At 37.8% G+C, this 7,704-nt stretch overlaps 1 protein-coding gene across 1 annotated transcript in view; it reads left to right on the forward strand.

Annotated features, from left to right (window-relative positions):
• LOC147706198 (somatomedin-B and thrombospondin type-1 domain-containing protein-like) overlaps positions 1–4,625 on the forward strand; it is a 113,053-nt gene extending 108,428 nt beyond the window's left edge. Inside the window, exon 6 of the mRNA XM_086932625.1 lies at positions 1,689–4,625. The gene's annotated coding sequence lies outside the window, so the exon portion shown is untranslated. The remainder of the gene's footprint in view (positions 1–1,688) is intronic.
• Positions 4,626–7,704: the final 3,079 nt, after the last annotated feature.

The following is a 7,704-nucleotide window of genomic DNA, read 5'->3' on the forward strand; positions in this document are numbered from 1 at the left end:
CTCTTCTAGTCACACTACCTTGCCATGGCAAACCAGGAATTTTTCACACTGCTGGAAAAACCCTTAAGATTACATACTACATATAACAATCTGACAAAATCAAAAAAATCAAAAACTCAACATATGTTAAACATTAATCCTATGACTATACCAACATATATGTAACATACATGTCAAAAACAACATATAACCGTATGAATGCTACCAAAATTGATCCAGCGCTCCTACTAAAATTCTGCATAAATGATGTCACTATCTACCACCATACTTACCAATCAATACCAGGCCCATAGAAATAACAGAGCAGCTGAATCATGAGGCGAATGGATCTAATATGTTGTATAAAAACTATTTACAATAAACAAGACCAGCTTGTCATTTTTAAAGTTTATTCAAACATATTCAGGAAAACTTAGGTTTGGAACTTTATTAAGCAAGCATTAGAAAAAGTCATAAAGTTTTATTCAGCATTTATAAAGAGAGCTTAATTCAAGAAAATATTAATCATTAGCAGAAATAAGTGAAAAGAGCATTTCCAAATCCTAACTAACTCTCTGTCTCTACCCTCATCGCCTGAAAACAAAGTCTTTTAAAGTTACCTTTCCTTACATGTAATCATCGGACAGCAGAACACGTCCCTCTGGAATCAAGAAGCGTAAGCCAAAAATCTGCTGCTAAAGCCTATTCTTATACCCTAAATTAAGCTGAGCTAACTATTTTTCACATTCCATCAGCTGAATTCTGGCTCCCCATTGGCTGAATCACCTCACGCCATAGTAAACTGTGACATCTTCCACCACGAGACCAAGCTTTTACACAGAGCCATTGTTCATGCACAGAGTCCTGGCGACAGTTCCTTAGTCTGCTACATTTTGTAGCAAAGATGTTCAAGCAATACAAAATCTGTCATGTCTCTTCCTTTCAACCTTGAGCCTGTCCGTTCTGAGCTTTCCGTGGCACAAGCAAACCTCTCCACAGAGTCGTCTTTAGCAGCTCTTTTTCAAAGCTTTTCATAATAAAAGTTTATAGGCTTGTCATCTTTTTCAAAATAAATTTTCTCCTGTGGCTTAACATCAGCAGGTCTCTTTTAGAAGGCGTCAATTTTTCTGCGCCACTTTTGCTTGCGTCACTGCGCCACTTTTAGCTCGCGTCACTTTCCAGAAAACTATTATTTAAACAAACACAAAACAATAATTAATTCAGGAAATGAAAGTCATTCTGTTTCCAACCTACATAGCTAATGTTAACCCATTAGTATAAGTCACCTAGCAGAAGCACACAAATAAAGCAGCACATTTAATATCTACCATTCTTCATAGAGTCCAGCTTTAAGTTTCTGAAAGAGTAAAAAGATGATTAAATAATACACAGACAGACAATCACAACATAGGACAAACATGTAAGCACATATAATAAAGCACATGCCATGAATGATCAGCCGCATATTAATAGTGACAAAGACAATAGGACGAACATGACAAACAAAACAATATTAGTTATGTGTTACAAAACAGACTTGCAAATGCAACATAAAGCACATTAGTCCTGTATAATGATGTGGAATCTTACTCTAAATTGGTTTAATTATAACAAATCATGCAAACACTCATTAATATATTATTTCAAGTTATGAGAGAGTATGACATCACGAGCTAGAATAAAATTATTTCTGAAGCTCGCTCCATCAGTATCTACACATGAAATAATGGGCAGCGTAATGAAAAATACATTAAAAAAGTTGTTACTCAGTGGGAAATGCACTGTAGTACATTATGAAATCTTTATAAGTTACGGCACAGCAGAGGTCTATGTGTAACCAGAGAGCCACAGAATTAAATCTTGATTGGTGCAGTGGAGAATAGTGACATGTATTTACAGTGCTACAAGGCAGACAGGAAGCACTGGGAATATGTAAGTCATTATTTTATACTTGCATTACACACAGTGTAAGATAGAGTGCTGCAAAACGTGCAAATTGTTTTACAATAAAATAGTGCTTCCAAAATGTAGATTTTAATAATACCAGAGTTCATGTAATGCAATTTTGTTTTACGTAACTGTCCCTTCAACACCTCTTTAGTGGTACTAAGAGCTGTGTAAATGCAGCTAAAATTAAAAGCAAGTACTTCACAGCCCAGTTGTTAACTCTTTGTACTACCACTCAAAAAAAATGCAAATCTCTGACAACATAAAGCTTGGAGTGATTTGAACAATTAAAGCTAGTATCTGCTCCCAAGCTCCGCACATTTGCAATTCATTCAGGCAAGCAGGCACCCTGGCAGAAATTATTTAACAGCACTAGAGACTCAATTGATAAAACTTCAGCAGATAATGATCTAAATTACCCTTCCCGGGAGAGCTGTCTTTTACCAAAATTAAAGCAAAAATTTTTGATTGCAAGCACAAGGGAAGCTGGGGAATGGGTGACCCCCTTCCCAGGACCCCAGGGACCCCCTGGGGGTCGTGCCCCACAGATTGAAGACCTCTGTATTAGAGTGTTTGTGAGCCTACCAGTGCTTAATTTGGGCCGGTAGTTACAGGAGCTAGGTACCAGCACTTTTTTTGAGGATTGGGACTAATTTTTCACCATGAGGCTTTGACCTACAACAAGCACGGGAATGACATAAAGAGAGGAGGACGCATGAAGGAATAGATGGGACAACTTTGACAAAGGTAGAAATCGGGTGGAAAAAGAGCCTGTAAGAATTAGATAGAGTAACAAGAAGTGGAAAGCGGTGGAAGAAAGAGGCCGGAGTTTGCATCAAAACTTTGCAACAACTTTAGGCTCCTTCACTTTTTCAGCAAATGAAGTACTGGAACTATCCAGTCGGGCCACTCTTTCCCACCCCCCTGGTAAGACTCTGTGCTCACCTCCCTTAAAAAGTCTATCACTGCTCCCAAATATGTAATTCAGTATGCGCCCTGTACTTCATTTTGCTATGGTTTTTTGTCACTTTAAAATGGGGGCGCATTTATTTCTGGCTACTATAGTTCTTTGAACTATTATTTATGCCCTGGTGTAACATGATGGATTTTTCTAAATGTCACGTAAAACACCTTTATTTGTCAATTGCTTCATTTATATCCAGGACTTAAACCTTTAGTCACATCCCCAATAAAATCTGGCTGAAATGTGAATCTGTTACTGCACTGCAGTTTAGTAAATAACACTGGCATTATGATGATAGGTTTCCGCACGCTTAGATCTTCCAACTCAAATCTTTTAAAAACCCCAACCTTCAAACGTAATTCCAAAGGAGGTAAATCCATTGCAGTGTTAGGCACGAAGGCATGGAACCAACTCCCTTGTAACCTCTGCTTCATTCAGTCAGAAACCCTTTTTAGGAAGTCCCTAAAAACATGGATCTTCACCTCTTCGGATGCTCTATGCAGAGATCTGATCTAACTCTTTCAATCCTGTTTCTCAGTAGCTGTTACGCTATACCCGCAACTCAATCAACTATAGCGCCATGATGCTCCTCGGAGTGACAGATGCGCTCTATAAATACTACCTAACATAACATAGTTTGTCAAGGACTGGAATGTAACTTTAGAACTGAAGCAGAAATCACTCTTCTGTGAGCAGAGTCAGGTTTTCAGGGCTTTCTTAAAGGACAGAAGTTGACTGAAAGATCACAGGTGTACAGGTCAAGAACTGCAAAGTTTGGCTGTCATCACTGAGCGTGTCCACGAAGTCTGGTGCTACCAGACGTATGGACTGCTAGAAGGTTGGTGATGGAAGATCTCAACCAGCCAGGAGGAAGATATGTAATAAACATATGTTGAAACTAAAAAGGAAGGAACCAGTGATGGGGCAAAATACCAAGAAAAGTACCTTAAATGTGGCTTGTGTGGAGACAGGTACCAGTTCTCAGTAGTCCGCGCTTTTGAAGCTGAGGTACTACTGGTCACTGGTGTGCAAGCCTTGCTGTTTCCTTTAGAATATAAGAGAGGATTAGAAAATATGAAAAATACCTCCTTTCGATAAACAATATGGCCGCTAATGGGAGAAAAGTTACACATCAGTGACTACAATTAGAGTGACTCCAGAGAAGTCATTCACCAGGAACTACAACCTGAGTGATTTCTGTGATCAACAAATTTATTTGCACGCTTCTATATCGTGACACCCTACACCGATAGTGATCACAATCTGTTACAGACCCTTATAAATTTGTGTCCTGAAAAAAGTTGCTTTTAATAATGTGATGTTCCACCGAAATGCGTCAACTCTAACTAAGCCTGAATTCAACCACATGACTTTCTGGGAAGGAATCAACTACAACAGCTACCAGAATATCAGTTTGATGTATTGTGTTGAAACAATTTATACAACAGCCAGTTTTTTACTGTGTTATTAGGGTCTCTTACATTTGTTATTGTGTTTTTTTCATGTGTAGGTTTAATATTTAATTGTGTCAGATTTTAACTGAAAGCAGACAATGTAAAGCACTTGCAATTTTTTATTAAATACTGCATGCTGGGTTTGAATTGTATGAAAAGTATTTTTGTATTTTTATGCTTAAAATTAATTTTTTCTTGTGTATTTAAAAAAAAAAGAAACCAAAGGAACATCGAGTGAAAATAAGGTGTTGAGATTTGAAATAAACAATCTTGAAGCGCTATATCTCTAGTCTGGTGGTGATGCACTTTTAAGGGTTTTTAATCATAGCATTTTTTGCATTGTAGTTAACTTTGTATGAAAATGGATAGTGAGTGAATGTATGGGTGGTATATAAGTATACTACCAAAGGGATACCTTTTTTTCTCTACTGCCTTTAGAAGATACTGCAGACCATTCAACATGCCTGAGGCTGAAACCCTAAATAGGTAATTGCAATAATCAAGACGATTGGAATTGTGTCCTGCACCAGAAGAGGTATATTGATGATACTTATGTAAAGTATGAATATGTAATTCGATAAACTGAAAGAAATAAGTAGCAGACTTAACAGAAATTACATTTTGTAAAATTCCTATTATGGTTTTTGTTTTGCATTTTTAGGGTTCACCTGCACAGCTCTTGCACTGTGCTTGTGAAATCTATTGTTTTTAATATAAACCTAAAAGGGGCCCCCTCTCTTTCCTGGCTTTTCATTGATTCCTGTGCTTGCCACTTTCCTCCATTTCTATTGGCTGTAGCATATATTCCTGCATTTACCATTTCTGTTGGCTGTAGCATATATTCCTGCATTTACCAATGCGTGTTCCTCCTCTGCTCCCCTGGTCAGTTTCCTGTAGCCGAAATACTTTTAGCATCCGCTGTAGTGGAACTATTTTTTCATAAAGTTTGCCTCTTTCAGCTTTTTCGTCTTGCAGCAGATTTATATAGCACAATTTATCACCCGGAGAGATTAAGAGATTTGCCCAGGATCACAGGATGTTGCCCCTGCCGAGATTCTACTTGGGATCCCAAGCTCTTTAATCAGCAGCTCTGACCATTGCACCATATCCTCTCTACTCTTGTGATACATGTCAGATATCTCTCTGCTTCATCCCAGACAGTGATTGATAAAAACAGCTTACTATTCATCACATAGGCAAAACGATGCATTACCAATGCTTGCTGAAAGATGTTGCAATTACAATGAAAGAGTAAATAAAAAGGAGTAAAATCCCAAAATTCTTGGTGTTGCATACAGGAAGACAAAAATACTTTTTATATGAAACAATATAGAGTGAAGTTAGAGCCAGCTCACTGCTGGTGCTTACGTATGACAGGTTTACTGAAAACCGAGGTGCCCCACCTTAATTGCAACTTAACAAAACCAAAGGGGATGATTGACGGAGTGTTGAACATTGCAAGCACTCTCTCCCAGTCAACTGATCTGGATTTAATACATCATCATTCTTCATCAGCCAGGCCAGGCCAGCCGTCATAAGCCAGGCTAGCTTGACTCCAGTGGCAAAGTGAGCAAGGGACCCACGTCTGGACATACCCTGCCAACTTAGGATGGACAAAGTAAAACCAAAGGGGATGATGGATGGAGTGTTGACCATTGCAAACACTCCCCCTCAGTCAACTGATCAAGTTGGCAAGGTATGCTCAGACGTAGAATCCTTGCTTACTTTGCCACTGGATTCAAGCTAACCTGGCTGATGACGGCTGATTAGCCAGAAACCGGTCCCAGGATGCTTGTTTCCGGACCAGGGAAGACATGGCTTGGCAGTTCGGGCTGGATTGTTCCCATGAGGCACAGGGTCAGACTGATTTGCATATGGCCATGTCTGTACTGGGGTGGCTGAGTGAGCTAAAGAATGATGATGGATTAAACCCAGATCAGTTGACTGGGGGTGAGTGCTTGCAATTTTCAACACTCCGTCTATCATCCCCTTTGGTTTTCCTTAATTGCAACTTAAGCATCTTTCTTCCACCCCCTACACTTCCTATCTCTTTAGTTCCATCTTGCAGTTTTTTTATCATCAGTGCTTTCTCCCGTTGTCATTGTTTTCCTGTCTGTCTTCCTCCTTCTCCATTTTCTGCATTTCTCTTGTTCAGGGTCAAGGTCTGATGTTGAAAAATTGTCCTTATCTTAAAAATTAGGAAAGGTGTCCACCACATGCAGAAATGACAGTTCTTTGCATCAAAGAAATGCTACGCGGTCGTTGATCGTTTTGGCAGTTTGCTAATTTTGCAGTACATTCTTCAGGACCTTCTTCAGGACCTAGCAATGGATTAAGCAACATACTAGAAAAACAAGAAATAATAATAATTGAATCACCGTCTTTAGTTTATGAACATTTAAAGGCAAAACACAGTTTATAGTTTATATAAGACTTGCAAAAGTCAATTCAACAGTCATTTCTTTTAGGTTGTCAATGGTGCTATATAATTTGCTTGATGGATAGGACATTTTTACAGGGTCTTACAGTTATTTGGCTTTGGAACAAAGTGGTGTAGATCACTCTCTGTTATTTTTGCAGAATCTTGGCAAAAGCAATGCAGTAACACACCTATACTCATGAAGTTTCTGTTGCGTGTTTCGCACTATAGGCAGAATTATCATTCATGGATTTGGTTGCAATTTTTTGTCATTAGTAGAAAAGGAAATAGAGAAGATACAAAGAACCAACAAAGAACGAAAAATAGAACAAAAAAAAGAAAAAGAGACAGCAGCATGTAATGGGATTATGGTGTGTTGAACCCAATTAACAAAAAGCCTTTTATGTGTACAGTATCCTTTGATGTTTTCACATTTAAGAATTATATGTGTATTACACATATTGACATAAGCATACTTTCTTAGTAGACCCCACCATTTAGGGGCATACATTCTCATTTTTAATTTTAATAAGTAGTTATTTTAGTTTGATATTCTTCCTTCTCAAATAGGTTTGTGAATTTCTGGTAAAAATCAACTAAATCATTTATAACAATTTCGCCATTGTTCCATCATTTCTCAGTTCCAAAAAGGAATCAAGGAAACTCATCTCATATATTTAATAAAAAACAGAGTAGACAATATAATCATTTGTGTGTGATCTATTTGTCTGATATAACTAAACTTGTCACAGGGGAAACAGTTTAGGTTTTGTTTGTGATGTACATGAACACAATTACAAAGTATAATAGAAACTTTTTATTGTAAAGTAATTAATATATAACCTCCTATTGTATTGTATTGTAATTGCATTTATATATCCATTACCTAGCATGGAAGCCGATGTATGACATTGAAGATTTCAAATTGTTTTCCATAAGTA

The sequence above is a fragment of the Lissotriton vulgaris genome, chromosome 7 (assembly GCF_964263255.1).
Source record: "Lissotriton vulgaris chromosome 7, aLisVul1.2, whole genome shotgun sequence".
In the NCBI taxonomy this organism is placed as follows: domain Eukaryota; kingdom Metazoa; phylum Chordata; class Amphibia; order Caudata; family Salamandridae; genus Lissotriton; species Lissotriton vulgaris.